Source organism: Engystomops pustulosus, chromosome 1 (assembly GCF_040894005.1).
Source record: "Engystomops pustulosus chromosome 1, aEngPut4.maternal, whole genome shotgun sequence".
NCBI lineage: Eukaryota > Metazoa > Chordata > Amphibia > Anura > Leptodactylidae > Engystomops > Engystomops pustulosus.
The window spans coordinates 255,765,947-255,793,320 of record NC_092411.1 but is presented as its reverse complement, the minus strand read 5'-3'; the positions used below and the strand labels follow the sequence as shown (position 1 = coordinate 255,793,320).

General features: G+C 41.0%; 1 protein-coding gene across 8 annotated transcripts in view; it reads right to left on the bottom strand.

Moving 5' to 3' along the window:
- The window catches only part of RBM47 (RNA binding motif protein 47), a 111,009-nt gene that overhangs the window by 21,073 nt on the left and 62,562 nt on the right, over positions 1–27,374 (bottom strand). The window contains exon 1 of one of the 8 annotated variants that reach the window (XM_072125321.1): positions 22,460–22,557. The exons of 4 other annotated variants lie outside the window; for them this stretch is intronic. The gene's annotated coding sequence lies outside the window, so the exon portion shown is untranslated. Of the gene's footprint in view, positions 1–1,502; positions 1,527–4,458; positions 4,590–22,459; positions 22,558–27,374 lie in introns of those variants that run through there. 3 more of the 8 variants (XM_072125302.1, XM_072125312.1, XM_072125330.1) reach the window with 3 other exon arrangements.

Below are 27,374 nucleotides of genomic sequence, written 5' to 3'. Positions count from 1 at the left end.
CATAGACTGTAAGCTCTTGTGTCACCCCCTTATCCTCATAGACTGTAAGCTCTTGTGTCACCCCCTCATCCTCAGACTGTAAGCTCTTGATTCACCCCTCATCCTCATAGACTGTAAGCTCTTGTGTCACCCCCTCATCCTCATAGACTGCAAGCTCGTGTGTCATCCCTTCATCCTCATAGACTGTAAGCTCTTGTGTCACCCCATCATCCTCATAGACTGTAAGCTCTTGATTCACCCCTCATCCTCATAGACTGTAAGCTCTTGTGTCACCTCCTCATCCTCATAGACTGTAAGCTCTTGTGTCAACCCTCATCCTCATAGACTGTAAGCTCTTGTGTCACCCCCTCATCCTCATAGCCTGTAAGCTCTTGTGTCTCCCCCCCCCCCCTCATCCTCATAGATTGGAAGCTCTTGTGTCCCCCCCCCCCCCTCATCCTCATAGATTGGAAGCTCTTGTGATCAGGGCCCTCACTCCTATTGTTCCATGTGACTGTTTGTACTCTGTAATGTAATATTATATGTGTATATGTACCCTATGATTTGTAAAGCGCTACAGAATATGGTGGCGCTACAGAAATAGATTCTAAAAAGATAGATTTTTATTATTATTAATGTCATCTAAGGAGGAGGGGGGGGGGGGGGGTTATTAAGTCTGTTTTCTATGTGCAATCTTGTCCCTAGCAGTAAATGTTCTCAGATCTGACCTTTCCACGTATGTATTGCTCTGCAGAAAGCTCGGACGCGTTTGAAGTTACTTATTAATCCCAGGTACCAATGACTGACTTGTGCAAATCAAGCATTTCACCGGCTGCTGATTTCAGGGTAGGGGGTGGGGAGAGGCCCAATCTTCATATCTGTATTTCTGTTAGATCGTCAGAATGAAGCTGCAAAGTGCAGCAATTTGAAAGTGACCTCTGATCCGAAATGTTTGTATAACCCTTTTATAGAAATTGTGAAATAAAGCTTTACAGCGATTGTTGAGGATTACATGAACCGTCACCGACTTCTGCACAGGGTTAATGTCATAAAAATATTCAAATGGTTAACTAGGGTTTCAGGTGAAGCCAAGAGATCTTTGCACCTTGAGTGATTTGGGTAAATTTATAACATGCAATCGTACATGTCTAAATAGTACAATAATAGCTAAGATGACAGCAATAAGATTTCTTCGAGACATCAGCAAAAACAGACAAACGTTTAACCATTTAATTTCCTGTTGAACAATTCTGCAAACGACTTCCTCGAAGAAAGTCAAGCACTTCGACTAAACTTAGCTTCTGATAGGTTCTCTGATAATCTAACTTTGGTTTTGTAGAACTGCCTGGATTTATGGTGTGATGATGTCCATTATGGTGTGATGATGTCCATGATACGGATATTTGAAATAATATATAGTATTGCTCTGTGAAACCCTAGCCATTCCATTATTAAAGGGGCCGTCCACTAATTTGTAACTACTAGAATGGGAGGGTGTAAAATAAAAATGAGCACATACTCACTTCTCTCCTTCCTTCTTTACAGCTCTCCAGCTTCTGTCTCTTGCCCGTATACTGAGGCTGCACCTGACCACTTGCAGGAAATCACTGGCCTCACAGGTGGTCTGAGTCTAGTGATAGGCTGCAGCGATCATGTGATGCTGATGTGACGTCACTGCTGCAAAATCTGATGGTAACTAGAGCCATGAATAGTTATTTCTTGTTTATTTTACAGCATCCCATAATACAGGCATTCCCCTCTTTAAGGAGACCCTTCTGCCCACTGTCACCTTTGGTGATGCTCGCTAAATGCTTTACTATGGACCCAGACTGCAATGATCAGCCGTAAGGTGAAGCTTTAATGCTAATCCTTGGTCCCATTACAACAAAACATTTTGAAACTTCAATTGTGACCGGGACAAAAAAAAAATTTGTCTACAACTAAAATTATAAAACATACAGATTTGAATACAAATTCAACTTAAGTACAAACCTATGGAACCTATCTTGTATGTAACCCGGGGGCTGACTGTAGGGGAAACTACCTCCACTGTGTTTCAATATTTTTTAAACTAAAAAAAATTCTAGTGAAGGTCAAAGAAATCCTAGCAAGACATGTCATTATAAATAACTCTATTTTCCATTCTCTTATTCTGGGACATCTTTTTCTTGGATTTCTTCATTGTGATAACTCTATATTATCCATTCTACAATATTTGATTCAATTGACAGCTGGATTGTAGCAGTTGTTGTTGTTGTTGTGTCCAACACGGCTCAATCCCCACTGCCAGTATCGGACTGTGATGGCAACACCCAATTGCAGTAGCGAATTATAATATGGGGCGGTTTGGGCACTGGTCCAGGGCTTTAGAGGGGGTTATGGCCTGCACAGGACCTTTGAAGGTCCTCCAAAGGTCAGTAAACAGAAGAGCTAAAGGCTAGCAGAAGGTTTCCCTCCATTCCCAAAAAACTTGGTTCTGGTACCATTTAAGCAGTAAATGTCAAACCATTAAAAATAATAATAAGAGTTGTGGGGGCCCACAATGTTCCTACATTCCAGGGTCTATGGCTGTCTTAATCATATATTAATAAACAGACTGTCCCCGGGTTACGTACAAGGTTTGTTCTTAAGTTGAATTTGTATGTAAGTCGCAACTCTATGTTTTATAATTGTAGATCCGGACAAAAAAATGTTTTGCCCCAGTGACAATTGGAGTTTGAAAATTATTTGCAGTCATGGGACCAAGGATTATCAATAAAGCTTCATTACAGACACCTTACAGCTGATCATTACAGTCTGGGACTATAGTAAAGCATTCAGAGAGCTTTACCAGAGGTCACAGTGGGCAGAGGGGTCCGTCTGTAACTAGGGGTCGTCTGTAAGTCGAGTGTCCTTAAGTAGAGGACCGTCTGTATATACATAGTCATAATATAGTCCTTGTATTACTACTGTGTCAGCGTAGAGCAGTCATGTGAACAAGTGCCTACAACCAGCTGTGAGGCTCAAAGCAAGTGAGACAGACAACAAACAACTAGCAGCCTGACATGTCAGAGTCAGGGGAGCCATATAATGGGATTAGACCCAGGAACAATGCATACATTGTCCCTCTTAACCCCTTCAATGAAAAGACAGGTAAGGAAACTCACTGCAGCACAAGCCATTGTTCATCCGACTAATTCATTCAACTGAAAAGAAAACCCAAACTATTTACCACTGAATGGATTTAGCTAAATTAAAGCAGAATTGAAACTAATTACTAGATTAGAAAGTTTACTCCACCTTAGATTAGTCTAACCTCCTATCGGTTACATTATCTTATCTGTTGTTAAGTGCTACACCATGTAAAAACAACGCCATAGACAAACACGTCTTGCGGATTTCATGTACCAGTCACTCCCCAGGAGATCAACATCTTCTATTAAACTGTTTTATAATTTCATATCTACCGTATGTGACTAAAGCCATTGTACAGCAGCGATGGCCGGAGTGTGAATATAACCAGGCGTTTCCCCATTTGTGTGGGCAGCCATGTACAGACCACATGACCATCATTTCCTGAGAATTTTCAACTTATTTTAGTATAATTTTCTACAAGAACCATATGTTTAAGACATCTCCATCTAATACATTTCTAAGAATAGTCCTTATGTTCGGCTGCTTACAGTAATGGCGGTCATAGAGGTGTCGAAAACTGCACCCAACTATGAATTAAACATAAATTAACCAAATTTGTTACACAATTTTTCTCATCTTAGTTTAATTATAATATTTATATAGTAGAAACCAAATTTTGGCCCATACAAAACTATAACCACATATATCCCCCCAGACGAAGATCAACGTGACCACAATTTAAGCAACAGAAAGAAAAATCTCATTCTCTAAGAATTCGCAAACATATAATTCAAGAGAAAATAACCCATTCATATTCCGGGAATTCCAAATCCGCCTTTCTTTGTTCCCTATCACATTAACATCTTACCTGCCAAGCAAGTCACGCAACTGCCATATGTATATTCCACTACAAAGGCCCTAATAAATGACCAACGTAATACCATTCATTGGAGGGAGTTATGATATTTTCAAAGGCGTTTAAGGTCATCCAAAAATATGGGAAAGGTTTAAAAATCCACTTCCATAGTAATATTTATGCATATCCCATAGAGGTATGACGCATTAATACAATACTAAAAAACCATTCTCATTACTACCACCAAGGTCATAGGATTAGATAGAAAGCAGTCGTAGGACTACGCGTTCTTGGCACGTTCCATAATCCTACAAATCTCGATAGAAAAATCTGCCCACTTGACATAAAACACAATTAAATCTCTAGTCATCAACATAAAGAATAGAATATGTTATATAATAGAGAGCTATATCAAATAATTATTTAGTAATAAACCTAAATAATAAAATTCCCATTCCATACAACACAAAATTTAGGTTGTAGTCAAAAAGGAAAATAACACAACTTACAGCCTACAAGCTTTTCCATACCTCTCAAGCCTTGCTGACAGGTCACCAGCACAATACGCCTCTGCTTAGAGGAGTCACTCTCAGTCACAGGATTTTGAGCTCATGCATATGTTTATTGGTCAGAAGCAAAGGGCCATTTACATTCCTTGGAAGGTATTTGCTAAAGGCACCTGAATTGAGTTGAGGTAGGTGTGGCTGACTACGGGAAGGCGTAGCTTCCATCTCCCCAGATGCTGGACACATTGGAAGGACCTGTACAATCAATGTGCAGCTCACACTGATTCTGTTTGCTATTTTTGCCATAACAAGAAACCTAGATAGAACCATAAAATTTCCCAAAGAGCCTGGAATTTAGTATAAATATACCCTTTCAAGGTAGAATGACTGTCAGCAGGGAAGTGATTTAAGTACAAACAACTTCACCCTAGCACAAGGCGTTGTGCAAACAGTGTTACCTAGCAGATTAGATAAAGCGTCCAGTGAGTGAAAAGATACTGTAAGAGCAGATTTAATATAGAGGAAAGAAACCCAGCAGTGAATTAATATGATGGACAGTGAAAACATATGGATCATACTTATCGGGAAAAATACCGTCCTCGGTGGAGGAACCCTAAAGTGATACTTTATGCTCAAGTTTCATCAAGTATTTAATTCCAAAGTATATTCATATCTAAAAATAGAAGAAATCATCATCATGCATTAGGGATGTATAGTAACACTAGGAGGATTTCACATGGGAGGTTATTGGGTTCAGGAATATGGAGGCATTTGCAAAATAATAACTCTTCACTTCGTAACCACTTTGTTCCCCATAAACCTGCTTGTGTGCTCCAGGCAAAAATAACCGGGTTAACCCAATCAATTATGTCCTATGGAGGAGTACAGGTAGTTTCCCCCCAATCAAACTTATAACACCCTAAAGAAGTAGAGGAACTTACAAATTACAAATTTTTTTATATAAAAATTCTCTTTATTTTTTAAACATTTATAAAATACCTTTTTTAACAGTTATTGAAATTTAAAATGATCCCAAATAAGTTGAGGTTCAAGCAGCCCAGATATCGCAAGTCAGAGATTCCTGATGTTATATTACATTACAGTCTCATACATTAGTATTCCTACCATTTAAATAAGCTTTTCTTTGTATTGAACAGGGTTCGTTTTGATTACCTTGCTGCTGAGCTGCCTTGCGCCCCTCGCCCCGACGCGCGTTTAGCCTATTGCTTCCTCAGGAGGCGTGAGGAAGCAATAGGCTAAACGCGCGTCGGGGCGAGGGGCGCAAGGCAGCTCAGCAGCAAGGTAATCAAAACGAACCCTGTTCAATACAAAGAAAAGCTTATTTAAATGGTAGGAATACTAATGTATGAGACTGTAATGTAATATAACATCAGGAATCTCTGACTTGCGATATCTGGGCTGCTTGAACCTCAACTTATTTGGGATCATTTTAAATTTCAATAACTGTTAAAAAAGGTATTTTATTAATGTTTAAAAAATAAAGAGAATTTTTATATAAAAAATAACCGGGTGTATTAGATGTCATCTATTAACTTTACATACATTATTAACCCATATTGCTTGAGGTATGGACACCAATGTTATATTATTGTGTGGCATCTCATAGCGTCTCAAACAGGGGCGTAACTATAGGGGGTGCAGAGGTTGCGGTCGCACCCGGGCCCAAGAGGTTTAGGGGGCCCTTATGGTGTCACTTTCTCATATGAGAAGACTATTACTATAAACCATACATTATTGTCGGGGGCCTGGCATAGAATTTGCACTGGGGCCCATCAGCTTTTAGTTACGCCACTGGTCTCAAAGCTCTCCATGTGGTAATATAATATGAAATATGTACTTGGTTATTTGCCAGTAGACTGCTGTCTGCCAAAAATGCGATCTGCCAAACTTTCTAATCCTTTGTTGGGTTACAATACACGTGACTGGTCAGCGTTGATGTCTATATGTAGTCTGTCGGGTTGATGGCGATGCGTTAGTAACCAATGCAAAAAAAAGTTTGTCACTTGTGTGTATGGTAAGCTTCCTTCTACCAATGTAATCTTGGTCTAGAGAACTAATAAGTCTTATCTCAATTTGAACTACACATAATGGGGCACATTTACTTAGAAAGCCGGAAAATGCACTAAAACTGCTATTTCCATGTATAATGCCGTTATAATTCCATGATTCACTAAGATTGTGCGCCAGAAATCATTAATCTCGACAGAGTTCTGCATCTTGTTTGCGTTGCTTCTTTAACATATGGCGTACGACACGATTTGCAAGTTAAATTCGGCGCTCAGTCCGAATCAGTCAGATCGACCGACAACATGCCCCGTAATTTGTGTTGCATGGAAGGCAGCGCAGCTGTGCCACAAAAGGGTTGCGTGGGACACAATCCCAGCGCAGACATTTCTTAAATACCTGTACAAGCGTTTTAGCCTAGAAGAACATGCACAGTCCGACAAAAATGTGATGCAAAGCCCTTAGTAAATGTGCCCCAATGGCTTCCTACAGTTGCCTATACACTCATACCATACTGACCAAATGATCAATGCTGATCTTGTTGCTTTATTCTGATATTTACGTGTATGATCGGCCTGGCCAAGTGGTACTTGTGTCCCAAATGAGAAGAGCAAAGGTAGACAAGTCTGGCAGTGACTTATCTCACCAAAAAAAACACAACTAGGCAGTTGAGTCCCCAGACTCCTCATACTTATCTCCCAGTAATGGAGAGTAAAGCCTCTTGGGCCCGGTTGAGACCGCACCCCATGCACCCCCTCAAGTTACGCCCCTGGAGGCTTCCATAAATATTAAATGGTTTGCTTGTCCTCTCAAAATTGATGTTGGGGTTGGTTTGGAGTCAACCAATACACATCTCATATGTACGGGTAACTAATATTAAAGTCGTTTGGATTTTTAATTTTCGTTTAATTAGTAAAACAGGGTACAGGGAAGAATCGGGAGAGGGTAAGGCCCCTTCCACACTAGCGAGTGTGATGCGATGAACTCGCATCACACTCGCAACGCAAGCTGCCGGGAACGCACGGCCCGAACGCTGCACCGCGGGAGTGAACTCAGCATGTCAGTTCACTCCCGCGGTGCAGCGTTCGGGCCGTGCGTTCCCGGCAGCTTGCGTTGCGAGTGTGATGCGAGTTCATCGCATCACACTCGCTAGTGTGGAAGGGGCCTAAGTCATGGATATCATATTCAAGTGTGCAAATTTACAGAAAATAAATTCTATCGTACACATTGGGATTTTATTGACCTTGCAGCTGCACTATAAGCTTGTGCATAGACCATAAGAACTCATTCATAAAACCTCATCTCAAAAAAGAATCTTCGGAATCTTCTTTCCTACATGTATATGCTGTATACATACACTAGTAAGCCCTAATCCATTGTTTGTAGATATTAGACATAACTAGATCACTACTCTTGTTGTAAAGGTTCCTCCATAGTAAAAGATAATTAGTACATAACAACCATGTGGTCTATGGACGCACTTAGGCAAAGCAAACAGCACACCTACACACAACTAATAGAAAAACGACATAAAGGGACTCCAACTGAAACTCTCCCCATGAACCTACAATTTGTCACTTCAGCGGGCACAGCAACCAACTAGCGGGAGACAGGGATGGGAGTGTGATCTGCATTAAGAATAATAGACGGGAGACCTGCTGAGAGCACACACAAATAAACATGGGGGCAGCAGATAATCCTGATAGGAAGGACTGCTTGTAGTTTTACTATTGAGTTTTTCACTTGTTTGTTACATGTCGTGTAGCAGACCTGTGGATGAAAATATTTGCTTACATGCAATATAAACTGACGGTTGTTGCATGAGATTTTTATACAGATGACATGGCTGTGTTACAATGCTAATTAATAGGGGTGCCTAATATGGCTTCATCCACTTCAAGGGGTCTTACATGACGGCTTATAGTACAGTGAAGTCCTGCCCTGCTGATTGCGAGGGATCCAGCCAGTGGCGTAATTTGAAGCTGATGGGCCCCAGTGCAAAGTCTGTGCCAGGCCCCGACTGTAATGTATGGTTTATAGTACTAATCTTCTCATATGGGAAAGTGATATCTTATGGACCAATGGGTAGGGAAGCACCTGAGACCAGGAGCAGATGCTGGAGCTGTGGGGGACTCTTCTCGGTGGTTAATTTTTTTAACAAAACTTGTCCCAGCCAGAGTTTAAACTGAAATCGGAAAACTCTTTATATCCTTGAATACGTCATTAAATCAATTGTACAGATACAAAAGTGTACAAGTAATCAAATCCATAACATTTTAATTTTTCCTTCAATTAATTTATAAAAATAGTAGAAAATTGTAGTCTAATTGCTGGCTGTTTATATTCAAGGTTTTCATAATTCCATCTTTGTTATCTTGTAAAACTTAAAGGTTTTGACGACTAATTAAAAAGTTGACCAGGGTACATAGGGTCAAACATATTGTACTTAACTTGGTTAACTTTCTCTGTAGTTTTGCATGACTAAGCCTACTTACAGATTTCCTACATAGAGGAAAAATAAACACATAGGGGCAGATACACAAGGGGGCTTATTTACTAAGGGTCCACGGATCTCATTTCCGTCAGGTTTTCCAAAGTTTTCGGGGATCGGGCCGCTGAGACAGGTATTTAGCAGGGCATTGTGTTCCAGCGGCGCCGGGTTTCATGCGTCACAAATCGGTGGGCGAGCTGTCTGACGATCTGACGGATACGGACAAACTGCGTGATTTAACTTAAAAATTGTGTCGCAAGACATGCACTTACATGCACCGGGAGGAAGATGGTGAACTCCGGCGGCCCTGATCGGGGAAGCGACAGATTCCGGAAATCGGGCGCATGATCTTAGTGAATTGCGGCAAAGTGCATTGTCGTCAGACATTGCACTTTTGGGAACTCCTCCGGACCGGGTAAGTAAATGTGCCCCAATGCCTTCTCCGTTATAGTCTCCACCAGAAAACTATGCCTAAAATCTCTGGTCTCCTGGTCTAAATGGGCCTGACCTGGTGCAGATTGTTTCTGGATGATTACAATAGAAGATAATACCTTTATAGAAAAAACACTATGATCGCCTCCACTAATGACAACAAATGATGTCACTGTTTATTTTTACTACCTACCTGCAAAGATCATGTCTAAAAAAACTCTCCACAGACCTAAATGAGTCATCTGCAGACCATTGCTACCTAGGAGGCTGCTGTAAAGTATATTACTAATCACTAAAGCAAGAAAATCCAAAAAAAAATATATAACAAACAATCTACAATCCTGTAAATCCACAAGTGGCATCATTGATGTGTTTCGGAGTCCTTGTGCCTGTGACTCTAGCTGGGTATACACAGGGTCGGAGCACAGAGAGCACTCTGTGCATGGGGGAGAACTACGACAAGTCGGAGAGTCACATGATGAAATAGGAGGCAAAGCGCTGCAAAAGGCTACAAAACGGCCTTCGGGAGGCGGGCCAGCGTGACTTCTTGGCCAAGCTTTTCACCTCCTTGACTGGGTGATAGCGAGGAATACAAGTTCTTGTTACAGGCATGCTACAGCATTGTCCAGTTATAAAAACACCTTTTCAAGCACAATAATGATGCCAGATAAGGTACTTTTGGTAGTTTTAAAGGGTTTCTGGAAGTGACATGTCGCCTTTAAATGAATCGAAAGCCAAAGATTTTATGTACCATATTTATAAAATCTTTGTAACTTCCTGATTCTTGTACAAGGGTGGGGAAGGTATAGGAATTTATACAATGGGAGCCACACGTGCATGCTATTTCAGTCCAGAAGGTAAAACACATTAGCATCCGTCTACTTAATCATAATAATTGAACATTGCAATAAAATAAAACAATAATTAATATTTATTAAGGCCTCCTGACCTCTGTCATTTACATTTATGAATTATGCATAGAATATGGTTTACATGGCTGGGCAATAAAGATATGCTAAAGATACGCCTCTAAGGGTGCCCTTTGGAATGCATTTTACTGTTAAACAGGATAGAAGTGGCCCGCTAGAGTTCCTAGTGGTCTTTCCTAGCATTTGAGCCTCCAGAATCATTCACATTTTAATGGGGATGGCCCCTTGAGACCCTGAATGTATTCATTTTATTTTAATGGTAGAAATGTTTTCAACATATGTAAATGAAACCCAAATATGTGTAGTTTGGGACTGGCCCACCAGAGGATCCTCCGGCTGGCCCACCAGAGGATCCTCCGGGTGGCCCAGCCGGCAACTTAATACTAGACCTTAGAAGGCTCACAGAATACAACCAAATTTGGAAGCTACTACGATGTATCTCCTAAGAGTTGATAGAGGGTGGGGCCCAAAAATAATTTTATTTGGTGGTCCCAAGGTACCCCAGTCCAACAATGAATGGATACTATACATGTTTAGTCTGTATCTGCTGGTGTACTTAAAGATAAAGAGAAAAAGTATATGAGAAATAATGTAATAAACAGGTCATAGATCATGATCCTTTATCATGATCCTTTTTAAAGGCATATAAATCTCAACAAGGAATTGGGGAACCAATGTTAAACAATATTTGGCAGTACAATGGCTTCTTCTCATACTTTACTAAGTCATTTCATTTCATTTCATACACTTGCGGGCAGCACGAGCTAGTATTATATTATATATTATATATTATATAAATTGACATAATGCCGAAAATCATTTTTAAAATCATTAAAGGTGTCCATACATATTCAAAAGATATTCAAAATGAACTTGGCTTGGCTGAGCATGCGTGTGTCCTTAATGATGAGAGGGGAGTATGCTGCTGTATATCGATCATTAGCATATTGCTATCTCATTTTGGAATTTGAAGGCACCTCTGATGCTGTAGGCTAAATGGGCAAGACTGGTATACACCCCAAGGATGGCAGCTTGTATTACAAGAGTATTTCATGTTGGGATTATTGTAAAACGTATTATACAACAAAACTTTTCTACAAGACGGAAAGCAGTGAAAGTGTAGATGGTACAAAGCTAGTGAAATACATGCTTAGTGTTGTCGTTCATAGCTGTATACATAAGGGTGCACCATCCATGAGGTGAGTTGAGTCTCTTGCCTCAGGTAGCACCAACTATAGTTAAAGTGGGGGGCAGCATCAGGGATGCAGTCATCAGCTACAAAGCAGAACCTGACACCTAAAAATAGTGTGTCTCATGTTGACTTTGGGTTTGAGACACTGCATAGAGCCCACTTACTAAAAAAATAACTTGATATATTCTTTCTGGATCTAGAAGGGGGGTGCAATTCTATATAGCTCACCTTAGGCAACAGAGAGGTTAGGTTTATCCCTGTGTATACACTACTATTCAGAGTGATATGACTATGCACATGACCATTACTAGACAAACACTAACACATCAGGACAAAGGGAAGGAAGCGACTTAAATAAAAATTTGCTTCCTCAGCGTGACCATTAACCCTTATTACAATGTGATTTACTGTAACGCAGAGATTTATATGGAGTAATATGTGTGTTTTAATGCTGTTAAAATTGTGCTGCAATTCTATGTACAAACTGTGGACAGATGTGGAGCTGTTTCTAGAAAAAAAAGTAGAAAAGTTTTGCTAATTCTGAATTACCCCGGGTTACGTACAAGATAGGTTCTTTAGGTTTGTTCTTAAGTTGAATTTGCATGTAAATGGCAATTTTTCTACATATCCGTCTTTGCTGAGAGTGTGCTGTAAGTTATAATATCACATCATAGAAGGTAAATAGTTATCCTCATTTGACATGTAGAGACGTTTCCAAGATTATTATTAGTCACCTGGGAAATCCAGGTCAGAAGATGACAGCTCACTGTCACAAAAGATGAACATTAAAGTACCGGTCCAGATTAATAATTCATTGTATCAGTCACTCCTGGCTGTGTGTGCTAGTTTATAAGACATAGAAATGTTATTCAAAAACATTGGCTGATTCATTGACGTATTACTACATTGCACACATGTCCTCAGATCTCTCATTCACATGCATGCTCAGCTCAGCCAAAACCTGATACCTCTAGCAAAGGCCTTTCTCTAAAGGCCCCCAAAAATCAGGAATCTCCTGATGTCAACTATCTGGGACATAAGGATTAGTAGGGAGGGTAATGTACACATTCATTTGGAGGGTACTGGACAATCGGAATATCCACCAGATCAAAGGGGTTGTTCTGTGAAAACAAGTAAGCCCCTACTGACATGATAGAGGTTACCTTTCTGATCGGTGAGGGTCTCAGTGATGGGATCCTCAGGGATCATGAGAATGGGTTCCGTCATACTAAACCTGGATTCTAATTCTGGTGCATCTTTAGACGGCCTAGCCAGAGGCTATCTGTACACGAACGTGGCCGAAATCTCACAGAGATGTTAACTTCTCTTTTTCACTGTTAATTTGCTTCAGCCTGACATTCATTTTTTTTTACTGCGCCTCCGAAACCCCTGAGAAGTTCTGACTTGGACATGTCCTACTACTTAACGATCCATTAAAGTAACCGCCGTGGGCACTGATACATTAATAGATACTGCATTTATTGCGACCTCTCAATAAAACGAAGGCACCGGGCCGGTCTTCACCTCTAGCCTAAGTTTATAGCGGATTTGGGGACACGATTTTACCCCATGAAAGTCTGGAGGGAATTTTAAGCGAAACAAAAAAATATGATCCGTACACATAAAATGGAATATCTGCAAACAAGCTCCATTTTTATATGTCATGTAGTTCAGCTATAAAACGTGCACATAGTCTTTTAGCAAGGAATATGGAAAGCACATTAGGCTCCAGAGCCTTCCAAGTGCACCTGTTCCGAGAAGGACAAAACTGAAATCTACCGGTCCCAGTTATTAACCGCCGACTTTTTGTGAAGACGTCTTTCCATTTCAGTGCAGTCTGGAAACAGAAAATGTTGTAGATCATTGCATCTGTTTATATTACACCACTTAGGCTGTATGCACAAATCATGAATCACAATGGGCCCATTCTGTGTACCTGCTGCCTGGACAAACAGAGAATCAGTGCTCTGGAAAGTGCCAGGTGACAAGCAGGACGTCAGCGCTGGGGGTGGGGGAGAAGAAGCCAGGGCACTGGAAAAACAGGAACATGAATGGGACGAGAGAATCATAAGCCGCACAATAACAATACTGTAAATGTCAATTAGAAAAACAGCCAGTGTTTATAACACAGCATAGCTTAAAGGGAACCTGTCAGCAGAAATTGACCCAAAAAACAATTTACAGTATGTTGTGAAGCAGATTAACACCTCCCAGATCATTTGACTGCATGTTTTGTTGGTTCAATTCTAAAGTTGCAACTTAAAGGGAACCTGTCATCAGCAAATCACCTTCTAGTTATCGTTTCTTTCATAGCCCCATGTGGTAGCATCATCCAGAGAATACGTTTTAAAGTGAGATGCAAACTAGTTGTATACAGTCACGGAGGCATGGTCATGTGACCACGCAGGTTCACACCTCATTAGTATCATAGAGAGTAATCAGAGCTGTTTGTTATAACGGCCCATGCATCTGTGTGACATCACATGACCGTGACAGGTTTCTGTCCAGGAAGTAAACACAGAAGCTTTCTATAGAATGACAGCAAGCAGAGATCTAGAAAACTTTAAGGAATTGATTCAGAAAGTATATTAGAAAATTGTACAACTATTCATTGCACAAGCAATATCAATTGTTTGCTGAAAGTGAACAACCCCTTTAAATGTATAGCTTTTTTTTAAAACTAAAAAAAGAACCATGTAGACTTATAATTAGTTTACCATTAACCTTAGTTCAGGGGATATGTTGCAAAATAAGGCAACTTGATTTATTAAGGATCTATTTTGAAGTCATTGCACAATCTAAATCATTAAAAGAACTATTTGATGCTGAGCAAATAAGCAGTTTCAGGGGTGGGGTTGTGGCGTTTGATAGGTAGTACAGGTAATTGTATAATTTACAGCTTTCTCTGAAAACAATTTCCAATATTTAAATCAGTGTTGATTCTATTTATTGCAATGAATAAATTAGAAAAAAAAACATTTTTACATTTTTATCTTTATGCTGCAAATGAGCTTGTCAGTGCACTGGAGGTGGTTGTGTCTACTGATAAATATGTGTCCTTCTTAGACTAAATTCACCTGGCTCCTAGCATATATGATGAGAATATCCATACACATATACTGACAGATGGAGGCATCCTTTTTTGCCTCTGTCTGCTCTGTATATATCACATCCAGCAGGAAACATAAAATAGAAAGATGCAGAGAGCTACAACTTTGCATTCTGCTCCCTGTTGCTGAGCAACGTATATACTCAGCAGAGACCAATTGATCTTATGGAGGACGGATGCAGTGTATTGCATCCACTCCCAGCCTCAGCTGAGCATACACTTTGGACGGCCTCCATATAAGGACACAGTTACATCACTAAAAATTGTCAGCAGATAATCACTGGTTGCAGCCAATGCTAACTGCTCCTCCTGCATTCAGGGGGGAGGAACAGGGCAATGTATTTCCTTTGTATATGAACATACAGTGGGATATGTTCTAGCCCTCCATTGCAAAGGTATATTGGGAATACACTCAATATATCTTTACATCTGAGGGCTACGAAGTGATGCAAATGTAGCCTAACTATGATTGCTGCCTCTAGAAAGAATTGCCCCTGTAGGTTTCATATTCCCTCTTGAAATCAGATGTGAAAAAGGCTACACCAGAAAATCGTCTAAGAACTTGTTTGGAAGGCAAAAAATGTTGAAGATCACCTTTATAGGTCCACAATGGGGGTCCACATGGATCTCCATAAATCAAATAAAAACGCTAAAAAAACTTTGACATAGCATCAGAATGATATATATATATATATATATAGATATATAAAAGACCTATGTGGAAACCATATGACTGTGTGTTCACCATGACCACATTTCATGGACCAAAACCTCCCCTAGGGAAGTGACTCCATACATGAACCTAAATCCAAGTTACCAATGATGCAAAGAGTCCCTGCTCCTCCGCGGGACAACAGGACCTCACTGTAGTTATGTTTTTAGTATGGCACACTTAATTATGCTGGGACTCGTAGGATCATACATAACCACAATGCATGGAGTCCCATCCCCTAAGTAGTGTCCAATGGTGTAAATCCTTAAAGGAAATCTACCATCAAAATCAAACATGTTTCACTGTGCAAGAGCAATTCTCTCCTCCCACTGTGTGAGATTACATCAGACAGAGGAGGGGGAGTGCTGAGGGAGGGGGGCAGTGTAACAGCTTGTGAAGCTACAGCATGGAGGGGCTTTGGTAACACCCTCAGAGCTCTTTATTAGCATAATTTGCTAAAAGTTTTTTCAAAGTTGATGTAAGAAGAAAAGAGGCCATGGATAACAAATATAAGAAGATCACCACAGTCACAGAGCCTGGATCTAGGAGTAACTGTCCCTGGTTTATCATGCTTGATTTCGATGGTAGATTTCCTTTAAGGCCTCTGCAGTTTAGGAGACTTGCAGGTAACACTTTTACTCTGGCCTTGTTAATATTTCTACCGAATATAAAGACTGCTTAACTTACAGTAGATAGAAACAACAACATATTATTAGGTGTTACTTGAAAAAAAATTCTTAAGACCCCTTCCATGCGGATAATAATTCTGAGGGATTTGTGCCCATAACCCCTATTTCTAGAACTTGGTCCGATGTATACATTTTAGATACACTATTGTACTAAACTATATAGATAGATGCTGCACAATATTCACTATGAAGTTCTACAATATACTGTACAACACTGTCCTGACCGAGTGCCGTCCTTGTATATACATGCAGGGTAAGCTGTATATGAGATGTACACGGTTTTGGCTCTCTTTAGAGAAACACATCACGGGAACTGTTGGCTGGAGTTCTGCATTACAGGAAATGTACTATGTGTCAGGTGGCCGATCAGCTGACAAATAATTACAACACAGAACCCAGAACTTCTTCTCATGACCTCGAAAGCCACTTGTGGAGAACACTGTCATTTGTGGCTGTCAGGAGAGCTGATGTGCACTCTTGCATTACATGACTGGCGGCTAGAGCAAAGCTTAGAAATCTACAATGGACTTTCTTCTAGATGTTCCAGATAAGCCCTTTAATGAGAATGCAGGGTTATAACTATGGAAGTTTCAGCATTTACTTTAGTGTATGGTTCTTGTATTCCCCACAGGGTTCTAGAGAAGAAAACAAAATACCAGGATAAAAAAAATGAAAATTTAGTCAAAAAAAAATCACAAAAAAGTTATGTGAAGGAAACCTGACTCCTCCTTCTACTGTTATGTTGTGTAGGTGATTTATGGCTTTTTGAGCAACCCGCCCCCATGACGATGTTTTTGCTGGAGTAAGATCCTACATCATCTAATGCTCACCCCATCAACTTATATAACCTGTGATCAGTGAAGGGGAAAATTGTCAGGGCAATTGGTTTTGGAATGAGATTGCAAATCAGGATAGTTCCATCAATAGCTAAAAAGGAAAAAAACACACACACATTTTGACAATTTGACTGCACGAGGGGCTATGACGGGATAGGGCTACATGAAATGTGGTAACTTCTAAAAGGGGGGCATAAGGTGTGGGAATCAGCTACAAAAATGGGGCTACAGAGGGGCATTAGCTGGGAGGCCACAGAAAGGTTGAAGAAAGGTGACCCGTCACAGTAAGGGAGTCAATAGGTGGGGCTACTGCAAGGGAAGCATTAAGTGGGGGGCTACAGAAAGTGAGGCATGGGGTAGGAGGTTACAGAAAGGGGAACATTTTAGGTGGGAGGACAAGAGAGAGTTGACAGTATGTATGTGGGAGGCTACTGATAGGGGGGACGTTATAATTGTTCACAAAAGAGAAGGAGACATTATTCCATCTGGGAGGAACTAAAATGGGCATTACACTTTGTAGGTTTAGTAGCAGGGGGGTTTCAGACTCTAAATACATTTTAACAAAGGGGTAAGGGGTAAGTGTACGTCGTGGAGGCTGCCATATTTGCATATCCCAGCGAACAGTAACTGGAGCGAACAGTAACTGGAATGGGGGTGCCCGTGACTTAAGCTTTGCCATGGGGTCTAGTCATTTTTAGTTACCCCCTTGATAATGGACACAAGTTAAAGGTCTACAAATCAGAGATAAAATAGGTAGGTTCCTTTTTAAAAAAAATGGTACACGTGTATTAGATGCTTGGATTTAGCACTAATGAATATTTATACTACATTATGAATTTCTTGGAGGTAGGGTAACATTTAGAGCTGACCTCATATGACCTTCACATTCAGAATGGTATAAAAGCAAGAATTTATGCAGTTAAAATGTGTTATCTAGTACAGGCAGTCCCCGGGTTAGGTTCTGTAGGTTTGTTTTTAAGTTGAATTTGAATGTAAGTTGGAACTGTATATTTTATAATTGTAACCCCATCCAAATTTTTTTTGGTCTCTGTGACAATTGGATTTTAAAAATGTTGGATTTTCTTTAGAACCACTATTAACAATAAAGCTTATTTGCAGACACTTTTGGTAACTGTTATAGCTGTTTACAGTAGCCTAGGACTAAAGCAGGGGCGTAACTACAGCGGTAGCAGCCATAGCAGCCGCTATGGGGCCTGCAGTGTCAGGGGGCCCAATCATCTGACCTGACACAATAAAAAATGGAGGATGTGCATCATTATATCTATATTGTACTGCACATTTTCCAGCATAATATGTATGTAACATATACTGTGATGTATATATGCAGTATCTGTGATGTGTATATGGTGTTTGTATACACTGTATGTGAGTATGTTGCATATGGCACTGTATGTGTGTGTATATGCACATGAGTGTATTTCTATGTGATTGTGACTCGCATGTGTGAGTATACTAATATGTATATCTTTTAAGTGGGTAGGGGGGCCCCATGCAGTAGCCTGCTAAGGGGCCCTTTCTCTCCTAGTTACGCCACTGCACTAAAGCAGAGTAAATTACCAATTACCAGAGGTCCGTTTGTAACTAGGGGTCATCTGTAAGTTGGGTGTTCTTAAGAAGGGGACCGACTGTATATGCAGTAGTTATAGTTGTAGTATTGTAACAATAGAGCATTAACTTTTTACTAATTTTTTAAAATATCCTTTAACAACCCATTTTGGAAAGTGGAAAACAGAAACCCAAAAATTAAAAACAGTCAGGTCTTTAAGTGGTTAAGAGTACTGTTATAGGGAGTTTCAAATGAAGGGGGTTTCCCCACTAAAGACATATATGAATAGAAGATAAACATCATCTAGTGGTCAAATCCCCAGGAAACAAGAGTAGAGGAGTCCTGAAGTTTCCCAAATGAATGGAGCAGTAGTGCACACGCCTGACCACTGCTCCCATCACTTCTATGGCAATGCCATATGGTTGGAATGGAGAAATAAAAGCTGGAGACTCCAGAAGGATTCTGAATATTACATAAGGTAAAGTAAAAAATCAAGGATTTAAATATTAAAATCCTTTTATTCATAATGCTTACACTGGTCTTACTCAGATTATCTTACACACTCAGTCCCTTTCAGTAAGGACAATGGCCTCGCATTACTAACACAGATATAGGAACTGACTTCCTCATATTTGAGAGCCTCTTCTATATAAAAACAAGCAGTTTCATACATCTTCCTCTTTGGAATAAACTCTAGCCCCCATAGCTCTCAAAAACGGAGGTTAAGAAACTGAGGCAAGGGCAGAAGCTCTACTGCTGACTGTACCCCACTTCCTTAAAGTCTGACCCCAGCAATTCAAACTTCTGACCTGTCACTATCACATGTTAAAAAATTATTAATAGTTATGGGTTGTTTGTGCCAACTCTTTACAGTAAACGATGGGAGCCGGCTCCCACCAGAGAGCTGATCCGCTGAGAGGTTTCCATCAAATTGCAGTAAAAAGCGTTGGGCCACGCAGGAGGACAGGACATGTGATGTTTGTTGGGGTGGCACGGTGGATAAGTGGGTAGCACTTCTGCCTTGCATCGCTGGGGTCCTGGGTTCTAATCCCACCCAGGTCAACATATGCAAAGAGTTTGTATGTTCTCTCCGTGTTTGTGTGAGTTTCCTCCGGGTTCTCCGGTTTCCTCCCACACTCCAAAACATAGTGGTAGGTTGTTTAGATTGTGAGCCCCGTGGGGACAGGGACCAATCTCACACACTCTGTGCAGCGCTGTATAATCTGTGTGCACTATATAAAGAATTATTATTATTATTATCCCGGGTGTTAATGGGGGGGGGGGTCTCTCCTCCACCTTCTCTAACTTCTCTCAGTTCATGTCTCTATTTCTAATAAAAATCCTCCTACACTAGTCGGCTCCGGTCAGAGAGCCAATAACCCCACCCATTAATGGTAGACTCCGCCCCTGAATGACGCCTCCCTACATTATATATGATAGAGAGCAGTTCAGAAGCCAGAAGAGCTCCTTTCAGTGAGCGAAGCCTAATGATCCAGCTCACTTCTGTCTCAGTCTCAACCTCGGCTCTGCACCACCTATAATCTCAGAAGCAGGGGGGGAGTGCTCCTAACGGCCACGCAGTGTGTGTGTGTATGCATGTGTTTATTTTCTTGGTTGTGTATCCATATTTCCTGATGATCTGCAGTGTGTGCATGTGTATGTATGTGTGTGTCTGTATATGTGTTTATTTCCTGATGGTTTGCAGTGTGTATATGTGTATGTGTGTGTGTTTGAATTTCCTGGTGTCTAGCAGTATGTATATGTGTATGGGTATGTGCGTGTGTATATTTCCTGGTGATTAGCAGTATGTATATGTGTATGTGTGTGTATTTCCTGGCGATTAGCAGTGTGTATATGTGTATGTATTTCCTGGTGATTAGCAGTGTGCATATGCATACCTCCCAACATTTGTGGAAAGGAAAGAGTGACAAGGCGATCCCCCTAAGCCATACCCCCAATCACTCCCTGGCCACGCCCCAAATTTTAGCCATATTAAAATAATAAAAATCATCTCAATAAAAAAAAAAAAAATTATCCTCATTGGGATTTGAACCCAGAACCTGCAGTGTCCATGTACAATAATAACACAGCGCCTCAACCAACTGAGCTATAATCTCAGTGATTAACAAGGTGGAGAATTTTGGTAACTAAGAACTATGACTATATACTGCCTTGGTATATAGGGAGGGATCTTCTCAGATTATTGTAATTATTGCGACTATTATTATTATTATGGAGATTATTATTATTATTATTATTATTGAGATGATTATTATTATTTTTACCATTATTAATAATCATCTCCATAATAATAAAAATAATAAAATTTATAATAATAATAATAATAGTCTCAATAATTACAATAATAATCTCTGAGAAGATCCCTCTCTATATATCAGTGCATTAGTCTGTGTCACAGTGTAACACTGGCAGATAACACTTCTTAGTTACCAGAAATCCTCAGCTCTGTATCACTGGGCTTATAGCTCAGTTAGTTAAGCTCCTGTCTATGGTGCAGAGGGTCCCAGGTTCGAATCTCAGCCTGGCCAAAACTTTATGTAATTTAATTATATAAATAGCTTGTGTCTGGGGAAGCCCTGGAGACCATATATGGACAGATGCTGATCTCACCTGATGACGTGGTCCCTGCTCTCTCTGCTACCCGACACTTCTCTGAAAAGGATTCCCTGCCCGATGTCTGCTCTGGTGAACCCTAGGAGATGCAGTGACCATATATGGACAGATGCTGATCTGAAGCTGATGACGTGGTCCCTGCTCTCTCCGCTAAGCCGACACTTCTCTGAAAAGGATTCCCTCCCGATGTCTGTAGAAGCCATTCTGTACTGTGAGTTCTGGCTTTCAAAGTATTTACTATGCGGACACAGCGCCGGGACACAGCGGGACCTGGGGGGAAAATCCGTGACAATCTCATAGCTGCCTGTGACGCGGGGCAGAGGTACGAAAAACGGGAAAGTCCCGTCAAAATCGGGACGGTTGGGAGCTATGCATATGTGTGTGTGTGTGTGTATTTCCTGGTGATTAGCAGTGTGCATATGTGTGTGTGTGTGTGTATTTCCTGGTGATTAGCAGTGTGTATATGTGTGTGTGTGTGTATTTCCTGGTGATTAGCAGTGTATATGTGTGTGTGTGTGTGTGTGTGTGTATTTCCTGGTGATTAGCAGTGTGTATATGTGTGTGTGTGTGTGTGTGTGTGTGTGTGTGTTTGTGTATTTCGTGGTGATGAGCAGTGTGTATATGTCTATGTATTTCCTGATGATTAGCAGTGTGTATATGTGTATGCATTTCCTGGTTATTAGCAGTGTGTATATGTGTATGTATTTCCTGGTGATTAGCAGTGTGTATATATGTATGTGTGTGCGTGTATTTCCTGGCGATTGACCGTGTGTATATGTGTATGTGTATTTATTTCCTGGCTGTATATGTGTATGTATGTGTGTGTGTGTGTGTGTATTTCCTGGTGACTAGCAGTGTGTATATGTATGTGTGTGTGCATATGTATGTGTGTGTGTGTGCGTGTGTTTATTTCCTTATTATTTGCAGCGTGTATGTGTTTGTATGTACGTGTGTGTCTGTGCATGTGTTTATTTCCTGGTTTACAGAGAAACACGGATGAGAGATAATACTGACATTAGAATAAAGACATCATAGGGGTGTCAAAGTATGGTCTTTTACAATATCATACAAGTAGAGTGCCATATGTTCCCAAATATAAAGCTAAACAGATCTATAGCCTAGAATACTCCAGCCCACATTCTAGCTACTTACACCACACTGTAGTCCATGTCTTCTGCCTTCTTACACTCGTGTATAGAGGATATGAAGCTCCATCCTTCTATATACAACCAGGGGATCATTCACCATGAAACAAGTGAGAAAAACTTCCACCAACGAAAATTCTTTGCCTCCCAAAATGACCTTACATATTCCAAATGAAAGTAATCAGCTCCAGATAAGATCAGGGGGTTGTATCCTAACCCTACAGAGGATTGTACTGAACTTACCTGGGTCTGCTCTGCGCTCAGGTCTTCATTTATATTGTTCTCATGCAAACAAGAGGACAATGTGTCTGCAGTTGGAGAAAGGGGAAGCAGTCAGGGCTCTCTGCATTGTTTCCAAAATCAGGAATTGTTGAATTGAAACTAGCCCCGAGGCCAATAGGGCAAGTATGTTTTGTACATGGCCTTGAAGAGAAGATTTTACTCAGTGGGAGATACAGACAAAAAAAGTATCCTCTGTTCTCAACGTCATATTTTTTTAACTCTTTGCATTGACAGAATGTACAATAACAGGAATGCAGGAAAAAGTCAGCAAATAACTGATGGATGGTTTCATTGTGATGATAACCAGGACATCTGCATGTGGGCAGGCTGCACATACTGTATCAGCAGAGGCCTGCGGCATAGAAGAAGATTTCTTTGACAACTAAAGTGATCAGGTAAGGAGGTGTCTGTATTATATCCTGAAAGCAGGATATAATACAGGAAGAGAAGCTGAGCTCTGCGATATATAGGTTTATGTGGGTTTAAGCCAGATTTCTGCAGATAGGACAGTATGTACAATCTGGTCAGTCCCTCCTGCTCTATAACATGCAGCCTGCAGATAGGTCGCTATCTACAATCTTGTCAGCTCCTCCTCCTCCATAACACTCTGTCAGCAGATAGGGCATTATGTATAATCTGCTCATCCCATGCTGCTCTATATCATGACACCTGCAGATAGGACACTATGGAGCATGTGTACTATTGTGAATTTTGTTTGCTCCTAAAAATAGGTTTCAGTTTTAAGCAGGATTTCTGTGGATAGGACACTATATACAATTTTCCCTGTTCTATAACATGCTACACGCAGACAGGACACTATGTACAATCTTGCTAGCCCCTACCTGCTCTATAACATGCTGCCTGTGCAATAACGACACTTAGGTGACAGGAACATTTATTTACACTTCACCACAATATAAGGAACATAACCACTTTTCTTTTTTAAAAGTTAGAAATATTTATTTCATTTTTTTTTATTACATTGACATACTCAATAAAAATGGTCCCAAATTTTTGAGGGATGAACAAAACTGTTGCAAGTGGGCGCTAAATAATAGATTTCCTTGGTAATAGATTTCCTGACTCTACAGGTCTCTACAGGCTTTCTTGGAAAATTCCATCTCATTATGCATAGGGTCATAAGGAAACATATTGCCAATAAAGTCATATTATGTATAAGTTTAACGCTGAATATATATTGCTGGCACAACAATCATTACCTCTGCAATCAGCTGCCACTGTCACCTCGCCCCAACGCATGTTTCGCTAGCTGCTTCCTCAATAGGCGTGTGCCTTTATTTAGCTGGGGATGTTGGTGGAGGGCAGCTTGTGGGCTAGGAAGGGACTGGCTAGCTTGGCTGTGGCCTAAAGCTTGTGTCATGGTAGCACTATTTCCTAGGGTAGGCCTCATCCACGCTAGGGCCAACAGGGTGACGCAAAGAAAAAAAGAGGGTTTGTAAAATAACTGGTCCTGGGCTGAAGATATTGGGTGGCTCTGCGTGGCTGGAATCTGTATTGTTTTTGTAGAGGAGCTGGATAGGTCTCTGCTGCATGGGCAGCTAAATTTGGTGCAAGCTTGTGGGTGTCGGGGATAACAATAAGATGGACCCCCAACCTGACTTCTGACAGGGGGTGAGAGAGGCTTGAAAGCAAACTCTCCTGAAATAGTTGAACGCTTACAGCTACTAACCAAACTATCAGAAAGACCCAGCATTACAGACAGGGCTTACAGTGATCCTGTTACCAGAAATGTCATTTTTATCTGATGACAGGTTTGCTTTAACTTATATACCCTTGGTGGGTGGATACATTCTGGGGGAAACCAGTCAATAGTTCTGTGAATGTAACAAGTTTTGCAGACTTATTGTCAACACAAAGTAGTTTAACCTTTACAGAATACAAGATTGTACTCATGCATACACAATGCACCCTACAGGTTTCTGCCACTTGGTGGGGTTGTCACATCGCAAGTGGGGCTCAGCAATGGCATATAATAGAATGGGATAGGAATAAATTGGCAGTGCAGCTTTACTTTAGAGGCTGGAGAGTGTGGCCAGTAGAATTAATACCTGAGTTGCTGGGACCAGTGGGATGGCCAGTCCCAACCTGGTCCACTTAGCATGAACACCAAGTAGATTTAGTAATGACCCAACTCCAGGACATTACACCTGCATTGGCCCACATTTACTAAATATAGTGCAATCTGCGCTGTGTGCAGTTCGCTTGTGTATAGTGCATACTTCATGAATCTGGCGCCTCCTGCACTGCCCGACAGAGTGCACAACTTTTTTTTGGTGCATCTTTACATGGGGCGTGCTACACACTTATGTCTGACTTTGTAGGTTAAATGTGGTGCACGGTTCGACGGAGCACAAGAACGCTCATTTCAGTGATGAAATTTGTGTTTCATGAATGTGGTGTCGAATGTGGTGTGGACACTTCTTGAATACCTGTGCAAGCAGTTTGAACTGAAAAGAACATGCAAAGGCTGACAGAAAACTGGCGGCGGAAACAGCGGCGGCTCCGACGCATCGATTACGCAATACATGCTGACGGCTTCTCCTATAGGTCCTAGCTGACAGGGGGTATGCTGGGGGAGTGTCGGCCGGCCCCCTTATGAATAACGCCAACTGCAGCCCACCAGATATGAGGATCTGACCTCTTATTTTGTAAGAGGTCGGATCTGTTTAAACCAGCTTTCCGACCATAGATTTTAAAAAGAATTGCTGGGGGCTAGAGGCTAGAGAGAGGGTTATGGGGGACACATTTGGTGGGGGGCTATTTCAGGGTGACCGGTCCTCTTTAAGTAGTCACACAAATGAGAACAGTGAAGATAAGATCAGTATACCTAGAAACCTACATAAGGAACCATTGCAGGGCCAGGAGATATAGATTAACATATTTAGTGATTTCAGGGGTAAAAAAATGTAAATTAATTAAATTCTGATGGAACATTTAGCCTCCTGGAAAGGTCTAATACATGGTCCAGAAGTACAAGGTGTAAAGATGACCATATATTTCAGTTACCACATTAGGGGTTATAACAATGCACAACATCAAGTGCATCATAACTGGACAGTTGGTAAATGACATAAACCTATAGGTGGAGAGTTATCAAAAAGTTGATTATTATCACAATAACTTGCAAACGCCCAGTAATTGGGATTATTTCATGTCCCCCCTACGCCAAGTGGGCATGAAAGGTCACAGTCGGCGGTCGAGTTGGTTGGTGCACGGCGTTCCTCTCTAAAGCCCACAAACAGGTCTAAGCTTCCTGATGTTTATGCTACCCTGGGGAAGGGGCAGTTGGTGCACCAGAGTATGTTAAATACCCCCCATAGTATACAGAATACAGTTTAATAGACAAAAACTAGTCTGTGCATTATAAAAGGTCAGTAAACCCCACCAATTTGGAAGGAGTGCCCAAAAGTAGAATCTGCTAATATGTCATTGGGTGAGAAGAGATCAGGCATGTTGATTTTCAACATATATGAACTTTTGATCCCTTCGTAGATATGTATCTGCTTGGGGTTTCCAACAACAACATAGTCCCCTTTCTCTATTGGAAATAGTATGCAGGCTAAAGCAAAAGGTGGATATTTATTGTTTTATTGTTTTACTATTTTAGCTGTTATCGTCTAGAGCACCCATGACAAAAACAAGGTGTACGGGCCATGAGGTGGGCAGCATGGGAAAACCTGATTCAGCTTTTACATGCAGCTCTACAACCGCTATGGGGGATTTTCATTGGTGGTGGTGGTGGTGGTGGTGGTGGTGGTGGTGGTGGTGGTGGTGGTGGGGGGGGGTTTGGTTAAGAAATGAATGCTACATCTTTATTGACTTGCAGGTACCATTGGCCATTTGAAGTTAGACTATAAGATTTTGATCTGTTGTTTGATCTTGACAACCATTATCTAGGGTCTAATTTAACTAATCATCACTGAAGTCACATTATATCATGTTATTAAGGTATTGGGGCACATTTACTTACCCGTCCCGTTGACGCAGCCGATCCAGAATGTCCGCCGAGGATTCGGATCTGCCGCGATTCACTAAGATCGTGCGTCCAATTTCCTGCATGTGTCGCTTCCCCCGCTGAGGTCCGCCGAAGTTCACCTTCTTCTTCCCCGTGTATGTGAGTGCTGATCTTGCGACACAATTTGGTTTTTAAATTCCGCAGTTTTTCCGAATCAGTCGGGTTGTCCAACGTCCACACCCCCCAATTTGTGTCACATGCAAGCCGGCACCGATGCACTACAATCCGATCACGTGCACCAAAAACCCGGGGCAATTCAGGGCAAATCGGAAAAAGGCGTGAAACCCAACGGAAATGCGTCCAACGGACCCTTAGTAAATGGGCTCCTATTATATTCTAAATTCTGATCAGCCAGAAAGATTCAGACCCATCGGGGGATATAGTATATTTTGACATCTAGAGATATGGTTTAATGTCTCCCTGTAGTCCTTGTAGATAAAGGATTTGGTGATGTATAGTGCAGGGAATATTTGTAGGTGGCTCTGCTTTTTAGAGTAAGAATATATCAACTAATTATAGAGATATTGATGAATTGTCATATTTGTGTATTGGAGCTATATCATGATATACCATTTGGAATATACTATTATGACGTGTGTCATGATATCATTCTATCATGTCAGTGTAAGTTAAGACTCACACAAACAAAATATCACTAGAACATCCACTCAATAATGTACCGTATTTTTTGCCCTATAGGGCGCACCGGACTATAAGGCTCATTAGTCCGATGCGCCTTATATATGTAATAATTACATATATAAGGCGCATCGGACTATAAGGCGCGGGGTCCAGGGGCGTGGCGGAGGTCCGGGGGCGTGGCGGAGACCCGACGGGACG